Source organism: Canis aureus, chromosome 32 (genome assembly GCF_053574225.1).
Source record: "Canis aureus isolate CA01 chromosome 32, VMU_Caureus_v.1.0, whole genome shotgun sequence".
Lineage (NCBI taxonomy): Eukaryota > Metazoa > Chordata > Mammalia > Carnivora > Canidae > Canis > Canis aureus.
The window spans coordinates 29,736,265-29,749,873 of record NC_135642.1 but is presented as its reverse complement, the minus strand read 5'-3'; the positions used below and the strand labels follow the sequence as shown (position 1 = coordinate 29,749,873).

Sequence of the window (13,609 nt, the reverse complement as noted above, 5' to 3'; positions counted from 1 at the left end):
AATTAAGTCTCAATTTAGTGATGGGAGCTTAGCATAAACAATGTCATCTTGAGCCTGTTGTCTTCTTTTTAATGCTACTAATAACAAATGCTAATACACAATACTTTAAGATTTTCAAAGACTTTTCATTTTTTTTTTATTTAAATTCAGTTAGGGATTCCTGGGTGGCGCAGCGGTTTGGCGCCTGCCTTTGGCCCAGGGCGCGATCCTGGAGACCCGGGATCAAATCCCACATCGGGCTCCCGGTGCATGGAGCCTGCTTCTCCCTCTGCCTGTGTCTCTGCCTCTCTCTCTCTCTCTGTGACTATCATAAAAAAAAATTTAAATTCAATTAGCTAACTTATAGTACATACTTAGTTTCCAATGTAGTATTCAGTAATTCATCAGTTGTGTATATAACAGCCAGTGCGCATCACATCACATGCCCCCCTTAATGCCCATCACCCAATTACATCATTTTCATTTTATAAACAGGGAAATAGAATTCACTACACATAGCCTGCTTGCCCATATAATATCTTCTGGGACGTTTGAAATACGATTGTGCTTGTCAAAATCCTACTTTCTCCTACTTTTTCAGAAATTCACTTATGTAAAATAAAATATAGAAAGCAAATGACAAAATATGGTATATATTGTGTTTATATTAATAAATTACCAGTTTTTGATGCAAAATTATGTAATCAACACAGTTGTATGGTTTATAAGACAAATGAGGGATCAAATTAAAAACAATAGCCCATAGAGCACCACAGGGAGTGTGGACCATCTGTGGGGCCCAATTTAAAGTTTGTAGTTGAACATCTTTCGATTATGTGAGTGTGCTTCAATGATATATATGTATCAATTCATTTAAGGCTGAAACAAAAGTCTAAAATTTCAGGCTTTAATGAATGAGAAGCTCAGGTAACACCACCCCCAATTCTGCCTGTAATAAGCAAGTCCCTGACACACACACACACACACACACACACACACACCCTCAAGTTGGTGAAAAACGTACACATCCTAATTCACTCTTACCTCCCAAGCCTCTCCCTTCTCAAGCCCTCTAACCAACATTTGAGAGAAGTGGCACCCTCTCCCTTCTCAAGCCCTCTAACCAACATTTGAGAGAAGTGGCACCCTCCTTTGTGTGACTCCCTTCCACTCCATTACTACGTAAAGAAACAAACTGCAGATCATCCAGCTGGCGGTATAAGCCAGAGCAGTGCTTATACCCAACGTGCTTGCAGGGACCCATGTTGGCCTACAAACTGTTCATTACTGGTCCGAGATGTGGTAAGCATAGCCATTGAGGGTAAGCTTTTAGAAACTTTTGTATAAATTTGACATGGCTACAACGTCCAAGTGTAACTATTATGCTATAATTTTATGTCTTTTCCATTTATTTTTTTAAAAATTGGCGTTGTCTTCTATATGTTTTCATTTTATGTTGCACCTTTCTAGCAATTTTTTCCTTTTTTTTCCCTAGCAATTCTTCTCTATTGTTTTTTTCCACAAACATATGGTTTGTAACTTATTGGAAAGAAGGAAAATGGGTTCTTCATCACAGATAATTACAGGCATAACTCACTTTATGCACTATGCAGACATTGTGTTTTTTTGTTTGTTTGTTTGTTTTACAAATTGAAGGTTTGTGGCAGCTCTACATCAAGCAAGTCTTTTGGTTCCATTTTCCAACAGTATTTGTGCATTTTGCAATAGTTCATACTTTTTAATTATTATATTTGTTATCGTGATATGTAATCAGTGATCTTGGATGTTATTATTGTAATTGTTTTGAGGCACCATGAACTGCACTAATAAAGGCGGCAAACTTAATTGATTAATGTTGTGTGTGTTCTGACTGTTCCACTGATTGGCCATCCCTCACCACCTTCTCCTCGGGCCTCCCTATTGCCTGAGACACAACAGTATTGAAATTAGGTCAATTAATAATCCTACAGTAGCCTCTGAATGTTCAAATAAAAGGAGTAACACATCTCTCACTTTAAATTAAAAGCTAAAAATGATTAAACTTAGTGAGGAAGGCATGTCAAAAGCTGAAATAAGCTGAAAGCTAGCCTTCTTGTGCCAAAGTGTTAGCCAAGTTGTGAACGCAAAAGAAAAATTCTTGAAGGAAATTAAAAATGCTACCCCAGTAAATACATGAATGATGAGGAAGTGAAGTTTTAGTGGATTGGATAGAAAATCAAACCAGCCACATTTCCTTAAGGCAAAACTGAAGCCATAGCAAAGCCCTGACTCTCTTCAATTCTTTGAAGGCCGAGAGAGGTGAGGAAGTTTCAGAAGAAAAGTCTGTAGCTAGTAGACATTAGTTCCTGAGATTTAAGGAAAGAAGCTATCCTCTTAACATAGAAGTGCAAAATGAAGCAGCATGTGCTGATGTAGAAGCTGCAGTGAGTTATCCAGAAGATCTAGCTAAGATAATTAGTGAATGTGGCTGCACTAAACAACAGATTTCCAATGCAGATGGAAAAGCCTTATATTGGAAGAAGATGCCATCTAGGACTTTCATAGCTGGGCAGGAGAAGTCAATGCCTGGCTTCAACTCTTCAACAGACAGGCTGACTGTCTTGTTAGGGGCTAAAGCAGCTGGTGACTTGAAGTTGAAGCCAATTCTCATTTACCATGATGAAAATCCTAGGGCCCTTAGGAATCATTCTAATCTACTCTACCTGGGTTATATCTGTGGAACCACAAAGCCTGAATGACAGCACATTTATTTGCAGCATGGTTTACTGAATATTTTAAGCCTACTGTTAAGACCTGCTGCTCAGAGAAAAAGATTTCAAAATACTACTCCTTTATAGTGTACCTACCTGGTCACTCAAGAACTTTGATGGAGATGTATAGTGAGGTGAATGTTGTTTTCATGCCTGCTCGCACAATGCCTGTTCTGCAGCCCATGGATCAAGGAGTACTTTTGTTTTTCCAGTCTTATTACTTAAGAAACACATTTTATAAAGCTATTAGCTGCCACAGATTGTGATTTCTCTGATGGATCTGGGCAAAGTCAATTGAAAAACTTCTAGAAAGGATTCACTATTCTAGAGGCCATTAATAATGTTTGTGATTTATGGGAAGAGGTTAAAAATATCAACATTAGCAGAAGTTTGGAAGAAGTTGATTATAACCCTCCTGGATGACTTTGAGGAGCCCAGGATTTCAGGAGAGAAAGTAACCGCAGATGTAGTGGTAATAGCAAGAGAACTGGAATTAGAAGTGGAGCATGCAGATGGGACTGAATTGCTGCAGTCTCATGATAAAACACAAAAAGCTGCTTCTTATGATGAACAAAGAAAGTGGTTTCTTGAGAGGACATCTACTCTTGGTAAAGATGCTATGAAGATTGTTGAAATGACAACAAAGGATTTAGAATGTTACATAAATTTAGTTGGTAAAGCAGTGGGAGGATTTGAGAGGATTGATTTCCTAAGTTTGAAGAAAGTTTTCTGGGTAAAATGTTACTAAGCAGTGTCACATGCTTCAGAACAATTGTTTGTGAAAGAAAGAGTCAACTAACATGACAAACTTCATTATTGTTTTAAGAGCTTGCCACAACCACCCCAATCTTTAGCAACCACCACCCTGATCTGTCAGCCACCATCCATATTGAAGGAAGACCAATCATCAGTGAAAAGATTACAACTTGCTGAAAGCTCAGATGGTGGTTAGCATTTTTTAGCAATAAAGTATTTTTTTAACTAAGGTGTGTATGTTTTTTCTTTACATATGTTATTGCTCACTTAACAGACTGCAGTATAGCGTAAACATAACTTCTATATACACTGGGAAACCCCCGAATTCACTTGATTTTCTTTATTGTGATATTCTCTTTATTGTGGTAGTCTGAAACCAAACCCACAATATCTCTGAAGTATGCCTGTAAATAATTCAGGGAGTCAGCCTAGAGCCTAAGTGTGTTGACTCTAGAGTAATAGTGCCTAAATAGGTGACCTGGTTATCTGGATGAAGTGTGAGTATATTATCTATATGACTTTGAGGAACTTATTTTCTTCTGCCTTGATTTCATTATCTGTAAAATGGGGGTGGTAGTAGTAATTGTACCTACTTTGTAGAATTGTGAGGAATAAAGAATATTTGCTCTTAGAAAAGTGTCTTGCATAGAGTAAGGGCTCAGTGCGTTATAGGTATTGTTGCTTGCATTTCTAGACGTTACTGCTCACCTGTATCTTTGCATTAGCCACTGGTTATGACTTAGACATTATGGCTTTTTAAAAAGATTTTATTTATAAATAAAAATAATAATAAAATAAATAATAAATTTATTTGTTTGTTTATTTATTTATTTGTTTGTTTGTTTGTTTATGAGAGAGAGGCAGAGACACAGGCAGAGGGAGAAGCAGGCCCCATGCAGGGAGCCCGATGCAGGGACTCAGTCCTGGGACTCCAGGATGAAGGATCACGCTCTGGGCCAAAGGCAGGCACTAAACCACTGAGCCACCTAGAGATCCCGACATTATAGCTTTTGAGTGCCCTAGGCACTTTTACCTTTATGGGCCTCTTCTTCCATTAAAAAAAAATTAAATACTGTATTTTATGACTGCATTGGTATAAAAATGAGTATAACTGGCTAGATTAGTCTATATTCATTATCATTGTATTTATTTTTCCTTCTGTTTTTGAGATAAATTAGACTAAAACATTTCTGTGGTCTCCTAAAAGTATCTTGGACCCTGGGCACTATGCTCACTGTGACAGACACAGACAAGTTGGAGCCTGTTGACTAAGTTGGCTGTGTAAGCCCTTCTTCCCCTTACTGGAATACTCTTTTTTTTTTTTCAAGTATTTGCTCTTGAGCATTATTCTTTCTTCTCTTGAGCATCTCCTCTTCATCATTTGAAACTCTACCCAAGTTTCCTCCTCAGTCTGTCCCATGGATACTGCAGTGTTATAATTGTCCATTTCTCAATCTGTTTCCCAGCCTAGACTCTGAGTTCCTTGAGCTCATGAAACAGCTCTGTCTCCCCAGTGCTGATAAGCGTATGATAGTTACTTTATGAGGTTGGATAAAGTGTGTCATGGTGTAGGAAGCAGCATGGATTAGGGACCCAGGTAGTCTTGAAAGAAGGTTTATTCAGAAAATGGGGAGAGTTTAAAGACAGTTTTTATATTCCTATTTCCACCCAGCACTTGAACACTGGTAGATTTCAAAACACAGAAAGAAAAGTTGAGCATCAAGGAGCAAGAGCTTTACAAGAATGTTGCCCAAGCAGTGGGAACTCTCCATTGATTAACATTAAGAGGAGCTCCATTCATATATCACACTGAGAACAGACCCCTAAACGCTGATCTGCTGCCTCATTAGAACCCAATCAAAGGCTTTCAGTGTTGAGTAATAGGTTTGGCTGGGCTGGGCTGGCTCTAGGGGCAGAACTGCATCGAGGTTCTCTGCTAACTTCAGATGTTGAGGCAAGGCTGGTACAGAAAGGAACGCTGGCAAGAGGATGTTGTGGTTGAACCATGAGGCCAAAACTTCCAACAAGAAGATGATCCAGTCTGATGACATTTCCTGCTATAGCATCTTCCCCACAAAGCAGAAACATGCTTTTATTTCATAGCATTGCCCAGTCTCACCAGCCACTGACTACTGCAGTGGTGTTTTAAGTTCAGGTGTGTACAAAGCACCTAGGAATCTTGTTAAGTATGCAGACTGTGGGCTCACTCTCAAAGTTTCTGAGTCAGTGGAACTGGGTCTGAGCCCAGAACGGTAGGTTTAACAAGTAGCCTGGCTAAATAATGGTGCAGATGGATTAGATCAGACTTTAAGAACATGAACCTTGCCAGATACATAAACTTTGAACAAGTAAGAATCCTTCTATGTTCTGGCCCCTGTGCTCTATGTCCATAGCTTCTTGGCTTTTATTTCTTGGTTGCCTAGAACATAGAATAATCCTTAAGCATAGAAGGAAGCCAGAAATAGTCCCTCTATGTCCCAAACCATCTCCCTTGCAGATCCTGGAATCCCCCCACCCATCTCCCTTGCAGATCATTTTTCGTGATCTGGTCTTAGGGGTTGTCATTTGGGCATCTGCATGATAGAGTTATATGTCTTTTTTCCAAATCAGGATTGAGTCTTGTGAAACTGGCTTGCTGGAACTCCGCACTAGGGTTCCATTTACTATAAGGGCTCTAATGAGGAGGGACAGGCAATTATTATTATTTATTTCACTAATTAGCCAGATAATCATTCATTTTGAAACTGTTCAGGGTTGGAATCTGTTCATTTTGTGCCCTTTGTGTAATGTGGATTCATTCTATTTTTCCTCTTTCCTTTAGAAAAGCGGCTGCTTTGTTAAATGAGGGGCAAAGGTGGGAGTGAGAAGGGGGGGCTTAAAAAGAGAGAGATCATTTCTGAGCTGTGAAGATAATGCAACAAGGAACCAGAGTCCATAAAAACATCACCTTTCAGTCTCGGAAGACATAATGCTTGATGATAACCATAAAACATGTTAGTGCAAAATAAATTGCTGTTCTATTCAGATCCTTAAATGTACTACTGTGGATGTCACTGGAGATACGCAACTCTTTTTTCTGATCCCGAGGTGTATTTTATCATAATTTGTGGGGTGGGTGACAGCCTTGTACACATGATTGCCTTTTCCTGCTCAGTTAGCTTGTCAAGGTCAGAGTCCTTTGGCCTTTTATGAATGTAGGACTATTAAGAAATGAGCAGGATAACTGAACAGCATGAAGAGGAAACTTTATTTTTCTCCGGTAATCAGTACATTACATTTGCATGGTGTTTGCTTATAATAAGCTACCATTCTACTCTTGGGTATTTTGGAGAATGGGAGGGAATGATGTTGTTTTGATGCTCTGCATCTTATTTTTATTGTGAGATGGAAAGAACTTCTGGGAGGTTGAGATTCATCTTTGGTGTCACAAAATATGGCATTCAGGAGCACTTCCCACTGTCAGAATTTTTTTTAAGGTAGATGATTACAGTGGGAAGTTGGTGCTTCTTTAGGTTGGTGCTTCTGTAGAGTGGAGATGCAGTATGTCTCTTCATAAGCCAAATGTCAATAATACCAGCCTGGTAGATCTGGCTGAGAATATGCTTTTTTTGTTTTTGTTTTTGTTTCTGTTTCTTTAGGACTTCTATTTTGAGAGTTAAAACCAGATCTGAGGATAACAAGTTGTAGCCAGGGATCTCATCCCAAGGAAATGTGAAATGGTAATCATTTCTCAGAGAACTGGAAACCCTAGGTAAGTATAGGGTTGGGGAAGTGATCCTAGCTAGAGGTAGAGAAGGCTTTACTTCCCTAAAAGATGACTTTGCTAGCACCCATAACTTACCAATACATGCTTCACCTTTGTATAGTAGGAGTTACGGGATTCAATGTAGGGAACTTGTAGCTTGAATGACTCTTTCCCCGTAGTGGGCTCCTTTGTTGTCAGTTAATGCTGGAAATTGCTCAGAAATCTTGATAAAAAGCAGTCAAAATGTCATAAACAAGTCATTGTGCAGGAAATACAAGGAACCATTGTTTCCAGGTCTTCAATGGCTCCCACTAAATTTTCAGAAGCTCTATCAGAGAAAATTTTTTATACCTGGTATTGTAGAGGTATCAGTATTAATTCTGATAGAAGGAGCCACAGGAAAAATGTCCTAGTATCTACTCTACCCACCACAACAATGATAAAATATTTACTAAGAAGAGTGAAAAGAACTTTAAGAAGCCTTCTACATCATTGAATATATAGATCCTAACATGTTAATTTACTAGAATTGATCTTTATACAGAACAAAGTAAAGTAAGTGAAAGATATATTTACACTACTTAAGACTGAGATACAATTACTGAATCCAAGAACCACTTTAATATAGTGTTGGCATATTAAAAATGAATTTGATTATTTTAAATAATTTTGTTCTATTCTTGAAAGCACTTTCAAGAAAGTGAAAGAAAGAAAATGTGAAGGTACTGAAAAACTAGTCAAGTTTAACCTCATTAAACTTACCTTCTAGGGAAAGAAAATGTGAAGGTACTGAAAAACTAGTCAAGCTGCATTTTTTAAAGGTTTTAAGTACTTCTCCTGAAGACCATCTTACCAAGTTATATACACTGCGTGATGACTAAGAAATAGAGAAAAGGGGCAAATGCCAGAGGCCAAGTTGTATACTAGCACCTGCAGGGACAGAATTTTTAGATCAATCACTTATTATGGCAAAGGATAGAAATTAAATCTATTAAAAAGGAAAATGGCTGACATAGAAGGGAAAGATGTAGTTATATGAGGTAAGCTGGGAGCTCTCTTCCCATTGTAAGGTCCTACATCTAGTACAACTTTAAGGTAGCTATGGGAGCGTTACCTTATAGTGTCATTGAGGCTGGGTAAAGGCAGTGGTAGCAGCTAGAAGAGGCTTTGCTTCCCTTAAGAATAGACTTCTAAAGTGGTGCTTTCTCAAACCTTTGGACACATACAGGGGGTTTGTCAATATAAACTTGGTAAGCAGTGGTGGAGTTGGGCTTAAAATTAAATCTTGAGGTCTATGTAAGGCCAGTATTTCCAGGTAAACTGGCTTATGGAAATAAAAATATGTTTTCCTGATCAGTCTCGTCACTAATGAATGGTCTTCCTGTGATATGTCAAACACCCGCCTGTATCAGGAATTTAGATATGTTGTTCCATCCCCCTAGAATATTTTTCCCCCAGATATCCTAGTAGCTTGCTTCCTGACTTCAATTAAGGATTCTGCAACTGTCACTCATCAGGGCTGCCTTCCTTCTTCAGTCACCCAATTGAGAATAACAACTCCCTGGAACTCTCTAATCCTACTCTCCTTTTTTTCTACCATAGCACTTATCATCATCTGACACAATTTTTTGTTTGTTTGTTGCCCTGAATGGAAGGTAAGTTTAATGAGGTTAGATTCTGTGTCATATGGAACATCCAAACAAGCTGAGAGTTGCTGAGTGCCTCAAACAGTGCCTGCCATATCATAGGAACTCAGTGAATTTTTATTGAATAAATGAGTGAAAAAAATAGCTTTCTTGTGCATTTTCCACATTCCACACTGAGTTCCCCAATTTACTGCAGGCCCTTGCACTATACTGTAAGATAGATCACCATTATTTGGCACTCTATTTTACAGACAGGGATGCACTTCTAGTGGCCCTATATTCAAGAGTCTTCTGTAAGGAATATAGAGCCTCCTCAAGGCTTTTAGCACTCTGCACCTTTATTTTGATTAAGAGCTGCTGTGACCTACATTAACATAGAAGGAAAATGAAATTAAGAAAATATCAACATTACAGAAAAAAATAGGGAAAGAGGAATGTGACTCAGAAAGATTTTTATGTTGACAGACTTCCTGGGAGGGACTTTTTTTACTGAGGATAGTTTTTTATATTTTTATAAAATGGGCAAGGCTGGCATGTAGGATGCCCAGTTAAATTTGAATTTCAGATAAGCAATAAATGATTTTTTTAGCATGAGCATGTTCTGTATGTTATAGGACATATTATGCTAAAAATTATATGTTTTTCTGAGATTTAAATTTAACTGTGCATTCTATACTATATCTGGCAACTCTATTTTGCTATACTTTTGGTTTCCATTTCTAAAAAAGTGCAGAAAAAATAATGAAAATAATAGTAATAAAACTACAAAATAAAAAATAATAGTAAAAAAACCATTACAGTTATGGCTTCTCTTCTCCTGCAACTGTGTGCATTTTGCATCCATCATCTCTGGTTCTCATAAAGACCCTGCATGGTAGATCTCTCTTATTGTGCATATAAGGACATTGAATCCAAACAAGCTGAGAGTTGATGAGAGGGTAAGTAATTTGCCTAAAGTTACACAGCAAGAAAGGCCATTTTCCTTTCATAACACTTAGCATCATGTGATATAAAAATACTTTAACTCTTTTGTTTGTCTCCTCTACCAGAAAATAAGTTCTATGAGGATAGAGTCTGTGCTCCCAGAGAATGTCCTGTAGTCCAGGCCTCTCTATTTCCTACAGCCCTCTCTGTTCTTAGAGGCACGAGGCTAGAGCCAATCCACCAGCAAGAAGAGCCATTCCTAGCTGAACCCAAGAAGGAGCTGCCAGGATCTGAACTCTCATCTTTGCCTCCTTAGTTCTCCCATCCCACACCACTTGTGCCAAGTCTGGTCAATTTCCTGTGGGATCATTGATACATAGGAATTCTTTGTTACTACTTTTTTTTTTTTTTTTTTTTGCTTCACTTGAAAATAACTAAGGATAAACAAAAAAACAACAGTATATGCTGTTTCTGTTCCAGAGTCATGTGCATTTTATTCTAAATGACAATATTTAACAACAAAATTGCTTCATTTCAACCTCATTGCATTTCTTCAAGTGGGAGTACTATAATTTAAAAATAATAAATGCAACAGAGTGAATATATTGCTTTCATTAATCCCCAATACTGCTTATTTTCAGCACTTTTAAATTATTTGGGTGTGCTCAATAGATTTAGTTGAAGTGGAAAAAAATCATTCAAATTTCAGACCATTTGCAATTATCAATTTATCTGCTGTTTTCCAGCCAAGTAACTGAACTTCAGAGTAGCATTTAGTTTGAATGATTTCCTCCCTACCCCCTGCCTGGTATGAAACAGTGAATTAGTCAAGTAAAAATGTCTGTGGAATTGAAGATGCTATAAACAAGGGCATCATATACTCTGAATTATCAGCCAGCACAGGTGATGTTGATTGCATGTCATGGTGTCCCAAGGACATCCAGAGTGACAGTGGAAACTTTCTGTCTCTATGCCCAAAGTGAAGTGAAGAATTAAGGCAGTAATCTGAACATTTCTCTTCTAACCTGCCCTTTGCTTGATTCCCAAGAATTTAAAGGAAAATATGAAATTTTAAGGTCTTTAAGTACTAGAACTTAAGCACTAAATTGCCAGATAAAATACAGGATGCCCCCATTAGATTTGAATTTCAGATAAACAGTGAATACTTTTTTAGTGTAACTCTGTCCCAAATATTGTACCATGCCTGTATTTTTATCTGCTATATCTGGCAACCCTTTTGAGGATCAAGACCCTGCATCTTGTTAATTTGCATGTTTTTTTGTTTTTTTTTAATATGGCATGGTAGTGACTAATTGTAGTAGTTGGAATTTATTGAGTGATTACTATATGCCAAGCATTATCCTACATGCTTTACATTTATGATCATCTGGTCCACACAACAGTTCTGTCAGTTAAGTGTACCATTGTCCCATTTTACACATACAGAAAGATGAGGCTTAGAGAGGTAAAGGTACTTGCCTAAGATTGCCACAAATGTGTGGTTTTAGAGAGTGGTAGCTGGAGTCAGTACAAAGCCCTTTCTGATTTCACTATGCCATTATGCCTTCTAATTAAATGAAAACAAATGACCAGTTGCAGATAAGATCATGTATCTCTCTAACTTTTCTTTAAGGATACAAATACAGTCCTAAATTCATATGGACATATTCAAGGTTGAGTTTTGCAGTGTATATATTAAGGCATACATGCAGAACTCATCTTACTGGCAAATGGACTGACCCATCCCCTATTATTAAAAGGAAACTCATGTGGCAAGATATAAATTGAAGGTATGAAATGCAATGGCAGTAATTGGACAGAACTTCAAATGAGTGAAAGCAGCTTCCAACAATTAGTTGTTTTGAACCCAGTAAAATTCCTGTTATTTCACTTAATTTTAAACTCATTATGGGTTGCCCTGAGGTATTTAAATTTAATTTGGGGGTTTTTGAATTGTGGATTTGCTTAAATGTAGGCTTCATCTCCTAATTGGTTAATGAGCAAGTGCATTTGCAAATGGGCCAGATTCCACGCTGAGGGTCTCATCATAACATTTCTTCTTAAATATCTATTGCATGTAATTATTGAAAAGATGATGAAACATTTTGAAAAAATTCAAGAGAAAACAGCACCCACGACAGAGCACAATCATTTTCATTTTTGCATATTCCTTTCCTGTTACTAATTTCTGAAGTGGCCAGAACTGATAGAGATTCCACGGAGCTTGTTAGAAATGAATTCATGATTTTTGTCAAGAAGAAACTGCCTACTTAGAAGAAAAGGCAGATGAGGAAAGAAAATGTCTTGCAATTCAAAGCAATTCTGTTTTTTATTCTTTTTTTTTTTTTAATTCCCTAAACAGGACATGCAGTGAAGTGTTAAGCAGTTTTTTCCTTTTTCACTATAATTATTCCTTTGACTTCAGAGGTACTGTGGAGATGCGAATTGATTTCTGGATTCTGAGATCAAGGTCAGGCACCTGCCGTAGAATTAACTGAGACTGACACTAGGTGGGACTCCTTGGTTTTCCCAGGACTCATTTATTGAGCGGTACTAGGTTAAGTAGTAGAAATACACACACACACACACACACACACACACTGAACTAGAATTTACCATGCTGTGACAGAAGTCTGAATTATTGTAGACAGATAGCAGTGTTGTGCTGATGGACTAACATGACCAACATGACAAGATGATCAAAGGATCATGGTCCTTCTTCAAGAGAGCCTGCCTCGACCTAAGAGTGTCTATACGTGCTAGGAAGGACTATGGATCCTTTGGTCACAGCTTTTGCCCTCAACCATTAACAGTACTCCCTGACATGAGAAGACTGGTAAAACATTTAAAGGAAACAATGATTTGCCAGAAAAAGGAATTCAATAGCAACCCTAATAGAGCCACCTTGTTAGGTAATACAAACTGCTCAACCATAGGATCAGTGCAGGGACCACAGAGGAGCTAGCTACACTAGTAAAAAGTGAAATGATTTACATTTGGAAGCCACAGCTGGTATGAAAATAAACATTGAATCAGTTCCTTCCTGTAAGTCCATGTTCCATTAGAATAACTACGGTAGGTGACATTTTTCACATTTTAATTGGTGTTTTGCTGATTTTATCAGAATTTTTGCTGATCAAAGCAAATTAGCTATTTATTTATTTTGCAATGAAGCTAACTGTTCACTGCAAGTTTAATGTACTGTAATGAATTTTAAATATCCTCCTAGTCAGATTACAAAGTGTTTGAATCAAGATGTCCTTGTTACACTTAAATTATTAATTACTCAAATGGACAAAAGGCAACTTTCAGATATAATGTCACATTTTAAATGGATCTGAGTCGATGAAAATGTTGGGCCTGCATTAAAAGATGTCAGAAAAATAAAAATGTTTTCCCCAAAGTCTGCTTAACCCACTCGTACCTGCTTGGTTTTTAGACATATGATAAATACTTTCATTATTAGTTTATTTTCAGTAGCTTAAGGAACAATAAGTTTTTATGTTATTTACACTCCAGTGACTTTGGTTTAATTGGCTTCCTTTATGTTATTTATATAAATATAAATCATACTGGGTTTTAAAGTATTAATGATGCATTTTATGTTATAATGCTGTTTTCATCCAGATTAGCACTTCATAAATTCATACCATCCATGGATAACAACTAAGGATTCTTACAAAATCTTTTTCAAAAGTTGAAGCAAATGCACTTGAAGTTTAACAGAATTTAAGTTTGAGATGAAAAGATCCACTAAATTAACACTTCATTTGCATTTGAGTCAGCAAATTAATTTATTCAGATATTTC

General features: G+C 37.3%; 1 long non-coding RNA gene across 18 annotated transcripts in view; it reads left to right on the top strand.

The window, feature by feature from the left end:
- Positions 1-13,609, top strand: part of LOC144303314 (uncharacterized) — a 395,489-nt gene that overhangs the window by 57,742 nt on the left and 324,138 nt on the right. For 17 of the 18 annotated variants that reach the window (XR_013370380.1, XR_013370379.1, XR_013370381.1 and 14 more), the window contains one exon: positions 7,124-7,240. This is a non-coding gene — a long non-coding RNA (uncharacterized LOC144303314). Of the gene's footprint in view, positions 1-7,123; positions 7,241-10,000; positions 12,396-13,609 lie in introns of those variants that run through there. The other variant, XR_013370374.1, reaches the window with a different exon arrangement.